We start from the raw sequence: 16,483 nt of genomic DNA on the forward strand, positions 1-16,483 counted from the left end.
TCACTTCCATGATTCACTGAATACTCCCAGCTGCATGAGTTTACCCTTTTGTCCATTGTAGAACAATCTCTGAGTTGGTATATATAGTTAGGGGGGTGTGGGGGCGAAGGTTTCCACTTGGGTTGGTTAGATTTAGTTAGATATGGGTTTGCTGTGCTGCAGGGCAAGTATTTCTTTACCCTGGGAGTATTCAGTGAATTGGGGAAGTGATTTTCACTGAATACAGGTCGATGAACGTGTGTTCACCAAAGAGTGACTTCAGGGAACTAATATAAACCCATTTACAACTTCTGAACAAGTATATTATGATATAAGCATGCATGATAGTATATATGTGATGGTCATACAGGGTTACATGTCAATAGAAGTGAATGATTGTGATATAAACATCACTGACATGCTCACTGGAGAGGACATTTAGCAAGGAAACTATATAAATTAGGGGTATGTGCATACTCTGAAGATCTGCAAAATGACTTGCTTGAACATAACATATCACCATAACTCTCAACCAGTCAAGGACACACAACAACAAACTCCTGGACAAATGTAGACAGAAATAGGCACAATAATTGGGACTTTTGCAATATTAAAACCATTAATCTGTGGCATTGACAGAATATGTGACAGTAACTTATACATTTTCTTCAGGAGCAGACATCTACAATTATAACAATTGTCAGTATTCTATAAGTGGAATTTACCACCCCTTCCCAAAAATGACCACTTTTTTGATGATTTAAGAGGGACATTGTTAAAACTAGATTTGAAATAAAGGCCAATCACAGCCAGTTGATAATTTTGCATAACACATTAGCCAGAATCACCACTTGCAAGAATCAAACCCATGCCATCAATGTCATAATTGAGTTGTGTATTTACTGGGTGCAACACAGAAAGACATATCACACAAACATCTAGTAAAGCAACTTGAAGGGAAGTCTGCTCTGTCATCATCCCAAAGAATAGTTCCATATGGCAGATGTGTGGGAGCTCATTGTGCCAAATGTGATACACTTGACTAAAGCATCCCTGGCTGACATAGGTATCAGCCATATGCATAACAACACCTACAAACAGCACACTATTATGCAGGGAATCCCTACACACAGCTGGGTATTGCATGATTCTGACACATGCAATACCAATCCTAAATCTCTCAATAGCTTAAAAAAGCAAATAAAACTTCTTGTGAAGTCCTCCAAAGCAACTACAAATCCAAATTAGCTTCTTCAACTAAGGATAACCATAAGGCATTCTTTAGTTACACCCGTAACCAAAAAGGAAAACCCAGCTTTGTGCCGAACTGGTAGTTAATGATACCACATATACTCAACCTGTGGATATAGTTGACCTGTTGGCCGACAGGTTCTGTGAAAACTTCACTCCCCTGTCCCTGCCATACATACCCCATGACATCCATACCACCTGACCCCTACCTTGTATCTCTAAAGAGCAGGTTGTAAACGTCCTTGCTAACGCCAAAAACACAGCATCTATGGAACCTGATAACATCCCAGGCTGCAATCTACATGGGCTCCAACAAGAATTAGCAACACCACTGGGTACTCTTTTCAGTCATAGTCTAAGCACAGGCTTCATCCCAGCTGAATGGAAAATGCACAAAGGTGGTGCTTCCACTGACCCTGGGAACTATAGTCCAATTAGCCTGACTAGCCTTATCTGCAAGGCCATATAGCAAGTCATCATGGACCTTATCAACAAAGATATAGGTAATCACCAAACACTTGACCCTACTCAGTTTGGATTTGTCAAAGGGAGATCATGCCTGTTAAACCTGGTGGACTTCTTCGAGAAAGTCACCAAGGCCCTGGATGAGGGGAAACCTGTGCATACAGCCTGCCTAGACATAGCTAAGACTTTTGACATTATCCCCCAGTCAGGCATCATTGACAAATTCACCCAGCTACATATCAAATGATTTAGAAAAATCAGTGCATACCAAGGTTATATATTTTTCGTTCCGAAGGAGGTAACGTCCTCATTGAAATTGATTACATGTATAGATCTGCAGTCATAAGACTGCATACATATTTGCTGACCTCACAAGACCCAAACATACTGAAAGCTTTGAAAAATGAGGAGAATAAATCTGAGATGGCTTCAATTCTTTGTCTAGCAGAAGCATATTGGTGTCAAGCAGAAATGGAATTCAAACCAGAAGTAGATAAAAATCAGGCAGTAACTGAATATGCCAAAAAACAAAAGAAAGAATATAAGGTGAAGGATCAGATGAGAAGGCAATAAATGTGGAAAATGCATAAATATATTTGCAAATATAGAAAACTCCTGGAACAACCTTATGTTGATCAGGATCAAATCCAGGAATGGTTAAGGAGAGGCAAATTCAAACCAAAAGATGAAAAGTTAATATTGGCGGCTCAAGAAAGTAGACTATGCACGTTAGTTTACAAAGTCCATTGAATATGTGGAAGAAATAGCAAAATGTAGGTTTTATAAAACAGAATTGAAAACAGTTGCATACCTTGGTGCTGGTTGTGACATACTAATGGCAGAAGGACTGTATAGTGAAAGGCATAATAATGCAGCAAGACTGTTGCAGTGCAGATGTGCAAACATTATAATATTGAAGTAGCTGAAAAACACTGGAAACATGAGTCACAGAGCATCATAGAAAATGATGAAGTTTATATCACATGGGATCATCCATTACCAACAGTTCAAAAGACAGATGTGAGAAAACCAGCTACAGTAGTCCATGAAAAGAAGACAAAAGTAGCATTGATCATTGAAATGGCTACACCAAATGACTACAGCGTCCTGCATACAGAGAGACACAAAGTCATAAAGTATCAGGATTTGCAGACAGAAATGACAGCAATGTGGAAGTAGGATACCCAGACAGTTGCAGCAGTAATAGGAGCAACGGATCTTATAAAAATGAATCTACAATAATATTTATATATGTTACTGATACACGTAAATCCGTATGAATTGCAGAAGGAGTCATTACTGGGCAGATTGCATGTGCTGGGAAGAGCACTTCTGGCTGTCTTCTAAGATTGAAACAATACTAATTTCATGAACTTTAATCATACTTTGAATTAGGAATGGGGTCCATTCCCATCATGGTATTAGAAACCCAAAAGATATGGATAGATTACAAAGCTAGATATCAACCCTTATATTGTTAGATGGGTTGCTATTTGTCTCACTAATAGAACACATATAGTCAAAATAGGGGAATACACCTGCAACAGCAGACCTGTAACCAGTGGTGTTTCACAGGGATCAGTCCTGGGACCTCTACTGTTTGGAATATGTTTCTCCAAAATACAAGCAAAAATTAATTAAAGGTCTGTGGCTGACAAACTTTGCTGATGACTGCAAACTGGGAGCAGTCATAGAATCTCCAAATTATGTCAACATCCTACAAGAGGGTCTTAACACAAACAAATGATTGGTGCAATACTAATTTCATGAACTTTAATCATACTTTGAATTAGGAATGGGGTCCATTCCCATCATGGTATTAGAAACCCAAAAGATATGGATAGATTACAAAGCTAGATATCAACCCTTATATTGTTAGATGGGTTGCTATTTGTCTCACTAATAGAACACATATAGTCAAAATAGGGGAATACACCTGCAACAGCAGACCTGTAACCAGTGGTGTTTCACAGGGATCAGTCCTGGGACCTCTACTGTTTGGAATATGTTTCTCCAAAATACAAGCAAAAATTAATTAAAGGTCTGTGGCTGACAAACTTTGCTGATGACTGCAAACTGGGAGCAGTCATAGAATCTCCAAATTATGTCAACATCCTACAAGAGGGTCTTAACACAAACAAATGATTGGTGCCAAAGTCATGGTCTAAAACTCAATTCAAGAAAATGCATTATCATCTTTCAGTAAGAGCGATATTCCTGCTAACTACCACATCAATAGCAACACCCTACATATGCAATCAGTGATGACAGACCTGGGCACACAGGTTGACAGCAACCTTATCTTTGATCACCATGTCTCCACAGTGGTGAGAAGGGCATTCTATATTGCTCATCTCATAAGTAAGGGCATTGTCTCCAGAAAAAAAAGAAGTTATAACCTCCCTGTACTCTTCCCTCATCAGGCCAATAATTGAGTACAATGCTCCTTTTGGTGTATACCTTTCCAAGCACCTGCAGCAATTGGAGAGATCATAAAGGTTCCTCTCAATGAAAATTCAAGGTCTCCAGCATTTGTTCTAAGTGGATCAGCTGAAATCACTGTCACTGTATTCTGTTAAAGACTCCTCAGAGGCAATCTCTACCTTACATATAAGGCAATCTCTGACCCTGCTTTATTGGAAATGCTGCATATCCAGAAGTCAAATGGTACATGCGTCACTCACTCTAAAGATCATAACCTAGTATGTGACATTAACAGAACCTGCTGGAGGGACAGATTTATCTCCCAGAGGTTACCACTCCTTTGGAACAGACTCCCACTTCATGTCAAGCAGAGCACCTCACTGGCCCTCTTCAAATAAATTCTGGACAATTGGATGGGTAAACAAAAATTCACCCCAGAGGTTCCACATATGTTCCTCTTGGACAGGGGCAATAGGTGCTGATCATGGAAATAAGGGTAGAACTTGGCTAGGCTTGTTAGGGCCCTAGGGCCATTAGCCTAGTACCCGCCTATGATCCTATGAACCAATGGATATTGTCCAAGGCATAACAACTGATGTGTGAATTAAGAAGTTATCCAATATAATGAATTTTTCAGCTGTATATGATAATGATGGCAATGCATCAACTATGCTTATGTGCACAGAAAGTACAGCAGTGCAAAGTCAGGTGTCAGTGAATGAGGAAGCTGTCACTGCAATATTGTACATATACCAAACAATACGTGGAGCACCCTCTGTAAGCACATGTCAAACCTCAAGACATGTGACACATAATCATTGTCACCCTGACACTGCCAGTACTAATGTTAAACTGCCATGGAATCTTGACATACATCCATATGTGTTTATGCAAACTATCAACTGTTGCTACTGATATGATGTACTGGTAAGTCCATGATGCAGTACAATCACGCTATGTCTGTACTGAGTCTACATATGCACTTCATAAGTTCATAGGTTTATAGATTCATAGGAGAGTACTAGGCTAATGACCCAAGATGCCATACAAACCTAGCCAGGTTTAACATGAGTTTAACAATTTTCAATAGCTAGGTGAACGAAGTTAACAGAGGTATGAGCCTATGCTATGATATGTAATACCAACTGCCTCTGTCCATGACTGAAATAGGTGCTACCCCAGTTGTAAATTTACAATTACCCATTCTTTGGTCTAAGTTGCATGAATGGGAAGCTTGTTCCAGCAAAGAGGTATTCTCTTAGAGATGTATCGATATCTCCAACATGTTTTATTTATGACAGAGGCTAGGCTAAGATCATAGGTTCATAGGTTCATAGGTTCATAGGTAGGTACTAGGCTATTAGCCCCAGGGTCTATATAAGCCTAGCCAAAAGGTACCCTAGAGTATGGGAAGTCTCTGGGACAGGAATCTATCCCTCCAACATGCTCTGTTTATTGTGGTGACAAGGTTTAGGTCCCTAGACCAAGTAGCTTGGAAGGATTGGGATTTCTTTAAGTGGAGCATGTCCAACAGCTCTGGGTTTGACATAGCTTTGTATGTTAGGCAGAAATCACCTCTGAGTAGGCGATATGCGACAGAGTAAAGCTGGAGTTTTTTGAGATGGTCTGCATAGGGCATCTGTTTGAGGCCAGTAATTCTCTTTGTGAGGTATTTCTGTGGCCTTTCCAGTTGTAGATGCCTTGTGAGGTACATACTAAAAGGGGCGTTGTACTCTATAATGGGTCTAATGAGTGATGAGTAGAGGGGAACAATGGCCTCTTTTTTCCTGGATGAGAAACCTTTTGTGATGAGGTGTGCAACATAGAAGGATTTCCTGACTACTGTGGCAATGTGATTATCAAAGCAGAGACTACTGTCCACCTGTGTCCCAAGGTCTCTTATCACACTTTCAGTGTTAAGTAGATTACCGCCTATGTGGTAGTTCATGGGTACAGAGTTGTTACCAAAAGGGATGACAATGCACTTTTTGACATTGAGCTTGAGGCCATGGCTTTGAAACCAGGCATCTGTCTCAGTGAGGCCCTTTTATAGGATGCCCACATCATTAGGAGTTTTGTTTATGGCTCCTAGTTTGCAGTCATCTGCAAACTGTGTTAGCCAAAGACCTTCTGTGTTAGCCTGTACTTCAGAGAAGTAGATACCAAACAGGAGAGGACCCAGGACTGAACCTGTGGTACTCCACTTGTCACTGGTCTGAAGTTGGATTTAGAGTCTGCTACTTTCACAGTGTGGGTTATGTCAGTGAGCCAGTTGGCAACCCATCTTGTGACACAGGGATTTATACCTAATTTAGTGAGTTTATCTATAATTCCAGAGTGGGAGATGGTGTTGAAAGCCTTGGAAAGATCTAGATAGGCTGTGTGAACCACCTTACCCTCATCTACTGCTTTGGTGACCGCTTCAAAGAAGTCTATCAGGTTTAGGAGACATGATCTGCCTTTTACAAACCTGAACTGGGTAGGGTCCAGAGTTTGGAGATTACCAGTGTCATTGTTTATAAGTTACATGATGATATGTTCCATAGCCTTACAGACCAGGCTCGTCAGGCTAATGGGGCAGTAGTTCCTGGGGTCCGTGGTGGCTCCTCCATTGTGGAGTGGGATAACCATTGCTGTGTGCCATTCAGTGGGCATGAAGCCTGAGGTGAGGCTATGATTAAACATGGTACTTGGGTGTGGTGCCAGTTCGTTCTGTAGTTCATGCAGAATGCAGCCTGGGATGTTGTCAGGTCCCATGGATGCTATGTTCTTGGCTTTGGAGAGTGTGTTTTTTACCTGTGCAGCCATGATTACAGGAACTTTGCATTCTTCCAGTATAGAGATGGGCCCTTTAGGGGATGAGACAGGGGTAAAGTTAGCACTGAACCTATCTACCAGGATGTTGGCAATACCAGTTGGTTCTATATATTTAGTGCCATTGTGCTGTAACTCAGAGCAGATCTGAGTGTTGCCATTGAGATTCTTGACATAGCTATAGAATGCTTTGTGGTTGTCTTTAGAATCAGTGGCAATTTTGTTTTCGTAACTAGCTTTGGAGGATTTTATGAGGGATCTCAGCTTCCTACTGAGGCTGACCACGGAGTTCCTCCAATCATGGGATTTTATTCTTTTTTGCAACAGTTTCTTTCTTCTGTTGTAGAGTTTGTTTATGGCAGGGGACAACCAGATTGGCTTCCTTTTTTTGGAGGATAGCATCTTGGTTCTGTTAGGGATTGCATGATCCATGCACTCGTGTAAGTGCTTATAAAGTGCAATTGTATAGGATTCAGCAGTTGTACCTCCATTGTCTGTCAGCATGGGTGTTGTGAAATTTTCCACTTCTGTCTTAAGAAGCATGAAGTTGGCTTTGGAGAATTTTTTTACGGTGGTTTCCCTAATGGGGGTGGGAATGGGATATGGATGTCTAGGGTGATTTGCTTGTGGTTGGATCTGACCAACAAGCAATTGACATCTGGTGTGGAACACCGGTTGCCCATGTTGGTAATGACCAGGTCTAGGATATTGCTGCACCTGGTGGCGGTGTGGATAAGTTGATCCAAGGTGTTGGAATTTATGAATTCCAGAAAACGTTGCGCTCAAGAGTTGGTACATGAGTAGTTTTCCCAGTTAATGGTGGGATAGTTGAAATCACCCATTATTAGGGTGTTAAGTTGTACCCTAATATTTTCCAGTGCATTAAGAAATAAGGAGTGGGAATCCTGGAGCATGGTGGGGATCTGTAGCAAGCTACAACTTGGATTGCGGTCTTGCCCAGAGTTAGTTTCACTTGGATAATCTTGGATGCTTTATGCTGCGCAACTAGCCTGGAGGTGTGGATATCCTTATTGAATATGGACACGCCTCCACCTTTAGTGCTTCGGTCCAGGTTAGGTGGCCGAAAGGTGTGGTATGAATTATAGCCTGGTAATGCAGGGGTGCTCTCTGTAGCCTTGAACCAGGTCTCTGTCACTGCACAGATGTTGATGTTCTCCATTTTAAGGAGTGCCTTGAGTGAGTACATTTTGAGGTTTATACTTCTAGCATTAAGTAGCATTACCCACAGATTTTGCTTGCTTGTACCTGTTATGGTGGTGAATTTTTCATTTGAATCTTGTTTAGAAAATGCTCTATAGGGGTGGCAAGAGCCTTAGCCAGTATCCGGAATCCCAAGGGTGACAGGTGCAGGCCATCTCTGGCAAAACATCGTGGTTTGTCAATCATGTCATCCCAGGCAGACAGATACTGGATCCCCTTAGAATGACACCAGAAGCTTAGCCAATTGTTGAAGTCAATCAATTTTTCCTTGCACTGTGGTATCATTCTGGGTGATGGCAGAATGCTACTCAGGGTTAGGGTCATACCTGCCTGGGCTACAAGACTGGACAGCTCCTCCATGTCTCTTTTCATGTAGTCCAGGGAGGTATCTCTCAGGTTATTCACACCAACATGGACAATGACAGAGTCATATTTTGTACTTGTTGTGGAGTGACCTGAGTGCATGCGTTATGTGGTGGATCCTGGCACCTGACAAGCAGCTGACAAAAACTTTCTTCTTGTTTAGCCTGGTGAGTGGAACACCAGTGTGCCTGACTATAGAGTCATCTATGACTAGAGTGTTGGGTACGTTGTTATGCCTTATGGGCTGTGGTTGAGTGGCACACTGAGTTTGTGGGCTATGTGTCATTTGGGTTGTGTTTGGGGTGGAGGTTGCTTGTGTTTCTACTTTGGAGGTCCCTGTTGCTTGGGTAGATTTTTTTTGAGAGCCTCTAAGAATGTAGGTGTGTGTTTTGTGTTTCTATGTGTTTTGGTGGTGTAGGTTTTGAGGGACTGTGTGATGAGTGTGGTGTGGTGCAAGTCTTTACCTTCTCCTCTTGACTGTCTAGTCCAGTCTTGGGTGAAGAGAGTTTTGCTTCCAGTTTGGCTATATAAGTGCATCTCTCACAGGTTGTAGTGTTGGGTGGTAGGAGGAGAAGGTTGTCTGTGTACATGAGGCAATTGCTGCATTGCCCCAAGATGCCCAGATTCATCAAGTAGATAGGAGAAAACACTGGGAGCTGACCCTTAGGCATGCCTGGATAGGTGCTTATTTATCAAGTACTAAAAACTGTTTTCCTCTAGATGAGTGAGGAAAGTTGAGTGCTGTAGTCATTTGTAGCTTATTTAGTGCTTACAATGAGTTCTGAAGTGCTGAGCTCAAAGAAACAGATTTGAGTGCTGAAACTAGAAAACTGGCTAGTTCTAAGAAACAAAATTAAGCTGGAAGGCTTCACTCCAACACAGAAATGCTTGGGGGCTCAGAAGCTTACAAACAGTCCTGGATACAGCAAATCTGTATCTGGACTAGATGACTTACAGGAAAAGCAGGAAACAAGCATAGAAAATTTTATTTAGTTATTTTGTTTGGAATGAGTGACTTTCATGCAGTTTGTTTTATGAATGTGTAACATTTCTAATAGGGCCTGATTGGATACTGGCCTGTAGGCAAGACACCGAACACCCCTTAATAGTCTGTAGGAGACAGAATACCTTAATAGGACTTTCAATCTTTCTGCACAGGATTTGTTTTTTATAACCTATATCTTTCTGGTGAGAAAACATTGTGTTCACTCCAGCTGTTGCAGATGTCTGGTGATGTACATGCAAAATGGTGCATTGTACTCAATTAATGGTGTGATGAGGGCAATGGAATTATCCTTTGATCTGGATGCCATGCCCTTACTTATTTTTGCAACATAGGACTTTCTCATCACTGTGGACACTAGGTGGTCGAAGTTCAGATTAGTATCAACCTGATTCACCACATCGCATACCACTGTGTCAACTCTTAGGTGGTGCTATCTATATTGTAATTAGGTGGGGTATTTACTTTACAAAAGGGAATAATTATGATTTTTTTTTAATTTATTTTCTCTCCATGGCTCTATCAACAATCATTTGTAAGTGTGTTAATCCTTTCTGCAAGATAACAGTATTGTTTGTGGATTTCATGATTGACCCCAATTTGCAGTCAGCTGCAAACTTGGTCAGTCAAAGACTGTCTACATTTGCATTGACTTGTGAGAAATAAATAACAGGAAATGCCCTAGTACAGAAACTGTGGTGCACCCCTGGTGACTGGCCTCTTGCTAGAGGTGAAGTCACCCACTTTGATAGCATGTGTTCTGCTGGTGATCCATTTGGCTATCCACCTGGTGACATAGGGTTTTTTCTACAATACCTGAGTGGGGAATTGTGTCAAATGCCTTTGCCAGATCAACTGAGGTGGGATTCACAGTCTTTCTTCATCCATGGCCTTGGTGACCTCCTTGAAGAAAGTAACCAGATTTAACAGATATGACAGACCCTTAATGAATCCAAACTGGTTTGGTTCCAGAGTTGGGAGATTACCTATGTCCTTGATAATGTCCATGATGATTATTTCCATGGCCATACTTATGATGCTATTAAGGCTTATGTGTCCACAATTCCCTAGTTATGTTGATAGTCCCCCCTTGTGCAGCAGGATAACTGTTGCTGCCAACTATTCTGCCGGAACATAGCCTGTCTAGAGGCAGTTGTTAAACATTGATCCAAGTGGATCTGCTATGTCATGTTTGCAGTTATTTAAAAGGCAACCTGAGATGTTGTCAGGGCCTATTGATGCCATATGTTTAACCTTAGAGATATCAGGGATGAATTGCTCTCTTGAGATAATATGCTGAGAAATGGCAGCAGTTATACTTTGGATGACCCCTGGCAGGGACAGAAGGTTGATGTTTGATCCAAGTTGTCAGCTAGTAGTTGTCTATTTTCTGTGGATGAGTATGGGTATTGCCATCCACAACCAGCTCTGTGCATAGCTGGGTATTCCCCTGAGATTTCAGACATAGTTACAAAATGCTTTGTTACATCACCTCCAAATACAATGTTGTGCATGAATCACATGCAACACAGTGTAACTGTTAACACAGTCGTACAACTCTACCTGTTTCATGTCATTACATCATTTTTACATCATACACCTATAGGTTTATGAGTGCAAATGTGTGGGTGACAGCCCAGACACCAACACATTACAACTATTATGGATATAGATAATGCATAAAAGTTAATGGCAAATTCTGACAGTCCCAAAATGTTTCTGTAGAAAACCTGAATAATCCTTGTGAATAGAAACATAAGTGTGCATATAATGAATTCCAGAAAATTGAAAGTGAATCTGAACATGTCAGATGTTTCTGTATATAACAGCATTAGAACATGTGGATGAACCAGGTGTATGTGCCCATGTAATTACTATGAAGTAATACTGCTATACAACAGATAACATTTAAAGATGCTAGGTATGCACATGCGCACCTGTACCATAATGCAGCTGTCACTGTCATGGTTGAGAACTGTGTAGAATGTTGATATACTTTATTACAAGAACACATGCCTTGGTAAGGCAAAGGTTCACATAGCATCTTTCCATGTCAACAGTCCTCAGGAGACATATAACTGCAGCTGTTATGGAAGGAACATTTAACCAAATGGCAGAAGTGGGTGTCAAGACAGTAGGTCAAATCACAGATTGGAAAACACTGTTGTAGGGCTACAGTGCATCCACACCTCAACATAGCACATATTGATATGTGCAATCTTCAGAGGGTCATGCAGCATTACTAGGCTAATGGTCAAATGCCCATCAAACCCTAGTCATTATTACACTACTTAAAACAAAATCACTGTATCTATGTGAGTGAAGATAGAAGTTGTATGTGTGCGTGTGTATCTGTTTGAGTTTATTACATACTGCTTCTGTCCATATGTGACTTGTGCTCCACCCCATGACAGAATTAGCAATCACACATCTGGTGGTCTGGGTAATGTAGGAGTTCTGCTTCATGATGTGCTTATGCATCTTTGAGATAATGACATTCTCAGTGTTCCACAGAAAGGATGTTATGTGGACAGAGGGAACAGGGGACATTGGATTCATGGGGTTATGTAAAATGTTCTTCTAAGTGGGAGTCAAATGAAAAGAAATACAAAACATCATACAATGACTACAGTATACCACCAACAACACATACCAGATGGCTGAGGTCAGATTCAAACACACTGTGGATATACAAGCTGGATTCTATACAATTTATGAATATTGCCACCATAGATTTCTGACTTTAACACTCTCAAAGTTCACTTTATAAAGGATGACATCATCACTGTATGCTGAGAAAATGTTGAGAGGATTGTGTGACATAGAAGGGAGTCACATCCCAGTATAAAATTGTCTCCAGACTATTAGCTGAATGAACACACACTTATGTGGACTGCAGAGAGATTAAAACCCCTGCCTATCTATTCACACATACTAGAGGACAAAGTACTTAATACTCACACCAACACAGGTATCTGATTTTAATATTGTCAGAGTGGACTTTATAAGGGATATCATCAGTGTAGTATGAGAAAAGATGTTGGGGGGGGTGACACAGATGTGGACTCACATCCTGGTGTAAAATTGTCTCCAGACTGATAATAGAATGAACACGCATACTCATGTTAACTACTGTGAGATTAAAAACCCTGTCTACCTAGTTAGTCATGCTAGAGAACATCATACTTAATGCTCAAGCCAACACAAATGCTGAGTTTAGTATTGTCAGAATGCACTTTGTAGGGGCAGACATCATCAGTCTATGCTGAGAAGATAACCACCAAGAACAAAAAACTGATGTGAAAAACAAGAAAAACGTCTCAGGAAAAATGCCAGCGTCCACAAACAAGTATTTAATAAAATCAATGTCCTTTAAAAACCAATGTTGTGATGGAAAAAAAATCCAAAATAAGCCAAAAAACAAGAATCAACAAATCCAAGTATAAAGCGCTTTTTGTCTGTTAATATAAACAGACTTCTTCAGACAAATGCACTCTGTAAGTCAAAGGGAATTTAAATGCAGCACAAGTAGTCACATGACAGATATTACTTAAAGTTAACTCTTTCAGAGTCAGAGCAGTGCTGACTTGCTTTTCACCTCTTAAAGAGAAAGACAAAATGCAAAAATCAAGAAAACCTAACAACAAGTAATTTGAGTTAAACACAGTGGTTCAATGTGTTTCATGCATTGCATTCTAGTTATTTTACACTCTACTTCTCAAAAGCGAGAAGTGTGTATGTGTATTACTACAAACCAGGATGTTATATCAACGAGCATTAATATATAACAACATACAAATGCTAATGTTGAATGTGTTGTCAGTGCCTGTGTGTGAAGTACTGAACAGGGCTACAGTTATGTCCCAGATGTATAATAAGTCTAAATATTGAAAGGGTGCCCATACATGTAATGCTATCGCACTACATCCCCCCCCAAACAACAACAATGTATTGAACCATGTGTATGGTGTGTATTTAATAACCTGTCCTGTCAGAACAGGGTTAGACACTTATTAAAACAATGTCATTAAATACTAAACAAACTAGCTTAAAATGTACTAAAACACAGCAAGTAATAGACACCTATCTTCTGGTTGGTCAAATGCAAAATATGCACATTGGAGGACTGTGTACATTGAGTGCAAAATTGTACACCTAACGTAACCATTTCTTAAGTTTAAGTATACAGGCAAGCGAATAAACTTCATTCAATCCTGGTGGGCGACATGCATCCAAACGTAACTGCCATAAAAGTTCTATATTTTCTAAATTTAGTGAACTGGAGCCACCTCTAAGCATAGTATGGATTAAATTGTCCTGACCTTGTATTTGCTCAATAACTTTAAATTTAAATGAGTGGTTGGGTTTTTCCATACAGTGCTTTGCTAGTGCATTCTCTTGTTTGTGTCTACTGATTGCATATGTGTGATCGTAGATCCTGTCATGAAGCCTTCTGTCGGTTTTCCCGAAATAGAAGGCTGGGCATATTTGACATAAAGCCAGGTAGACTACACCTTTAGAGTTACAGTTGAATTTGTTTCTCAAAGCGTAATTTCTATCTCTGATAACAAACTTGCTGCCTATGTCTATATACTTACAATAATTACACATCTCACAACGGAACATACCTGCTGTTCTGCATGTGTTGTTGTGTTGACCTTGTATGATGTTTTTTATATTTTTACCATGCCTGTAAGTGACAACTGGTGATTGTCCTAACTTTTGGGTGATGTCTCTATCAGTTGTGTGCAAGTGCCAATTTCTTTTCAATATGTCCACCACTTCTCTTGCTCTTATATTGAAAGTGAAAACAAACCTAATGTTTCCATTGGTTGTTTGCGTTGAACTTCTACTCTCAAGTGTGTTATAGTTAAAGGTGTTTGTGTGGTTAGTCTGTTCAGCGACAGTTGTGTCAAGATCTAGATTTGACTCCCTTGGTACTAGTAAGATGTCCTTGTTCAAAATTGGTTTGTATATTCCTTTTGCTCTTTTAACTTGGACTTCCATTATTATGTTGTTGATTAATTCAGTGGGGTAACCCCTGTGTGAAAACATATCATACAGGTTTTCACATTCCACTGAAAAATAATTTTTCATGGTGGTCATTCTGGCAGCCCGTACAACTTATCCTTTAATAACGGACTTTTTCTGGTGCAAAGGGTGGGAACTGTTGAAATGCAAGAGTGAGTTAGAGTATGTACTCTTTCTATAAATTTTAGCTGTATAGTGTTGACCCAATATGTCTTTTGATAAGAGTACATCAAGATAACTAATACTCAACTCTTGGCAAACACGGGTGAATTTTAAAAAATCAGTAGTGTTGTTAAAATATTCAACCAGTTCTTTTACTAAAGTACTGCCACCTGAAATTATAATGAAAATATCGTCCCAGTACCGGGTATAAAAGGAAATACTATTCCTCAAATTTGTGTTTTCAAGAACACATTTATGTTCCCAATGGGCCATAACTAAGTTGGCGAAACTGCCTCCACATGGGGAGCCCATAGCTACCCCAATTTTTTGTAAGTAAATGTTGTTGTTAAAAGCAATGAAATTGTATTCCAAAACTATACCCAAAAGTTGTTCAATCAATCTTTGCTCAGAGTCACTTGCTCCTCTTAAACTGATGAATTAAACTACCCACTCGATACCTTTGTTTTGGGAAATAGACGTGTAAAGATTACAAACATCAATAGTTAAAAAATTATTTTCATCATTATATTCAAGGGTGTTGATTTGTTCGAGGAATGACCATGAATCTTTGCAAATTTGTTTTTCTTTACTTACGTACATTTTCAGTATGGAGTCAATCACCTTAGCAAAGGGTTATGTGATAGATTGACGAGCGTCTACCAGTGCTCTCATAGGGGGGTCATTGAGGTCTTTGTAAATTTTGGGCAACCCAAATAAGGAGGGTAGTTGGGGTGACGGCAAGTTTAAATAGTTGTTGATATGTATATCAGTCAGTGAGTTGATAAATAAGTCATTAATAAACATTTGTATTCTATTTTGTACTATGCTTAACTCATTTAAACTCACTTCTTGGTAAGCTTCACCTTCAAGAAGTTTTGTCATTTTATCAATGTATTGACTCCCTTCCATTACTACTAACCCACCACCTTTATCTGGTTTCATTATATGGATGGGTAGGTTTTTAAATTGTATTAACTTCAATTTGTCCTCTGTGGAGACATTATGATGGTCAGTAGAACAAACATTCTTACTAAACAATTTCCTTATTTCTATTTCACACATGTGGTCAAAAAGGTGAATGAGTGGATGTGTAGGTGGATTATAGGTGCTTGCTAACCTAAAGGCGTACCTATCAGGTGTCCCGTTACCTAGTAAAGCTGTTAGATTGAGATTTCTAATGCAAAGTTTAAAATCTAACAGAGTTTCAACCACATCACCCTTATTAAATGGAACAAAGTTAAGTCCATTTGCAAGTAATTCAACCAAACTGTTGTCCATGGTAAACTCAGTGTAGTTGTAAATATTAAAGTCTCCTTTTGCATTGGTAACAAGTTTGTAGTTGGTGATAGTATTGTCCGGTTTGTCTACCTCAACATCAGGGAGGTACCCCATTACCTCCTCCTGTTGCTCGCGCTCGAGTGTTGTAAAATGTCCTCTGGTTCGCACCATGTCTATTGCGAATCCTCGCTGTCCGCCCTTGAAAGTTTTTTGACTGATGGTTACTAAAAGCACTCTCTGTTTCAAACCGACAGAAGGCTTCGTGACAGGATCTACGATCACACATATGCAATCAGTAGACTCAAACAAGAGAATGCACCAGCAAAGCACTGTATGGAAAAACCCAACCACTTGTTTAAATTTAAAGTTATTGAACAAATACAAGATCAGGACAATTTAATCCATACTATGCTTAGAGGTGGCTCCAGTTCACTAAATTTAGAAAAGATAGAACTTTTATGGCAGTTACATTTGGATGCATGTCACTCACCA

The sequence above is a fragment of the Protopterus annectens genome, chromosome 4.part0 (genome assembly GCF_019279795.1).
Source record: "Protopterus annectens isolate FY-2018-M chromosome 4.part0, PAN1.0, whole genome shotgun sequence".
Lineage (NCBI taxonomy): Eukaryota > Metazoa > Chordata > Ceratodontiformes > Protopteridae > Protopterus > Protopterus annectens.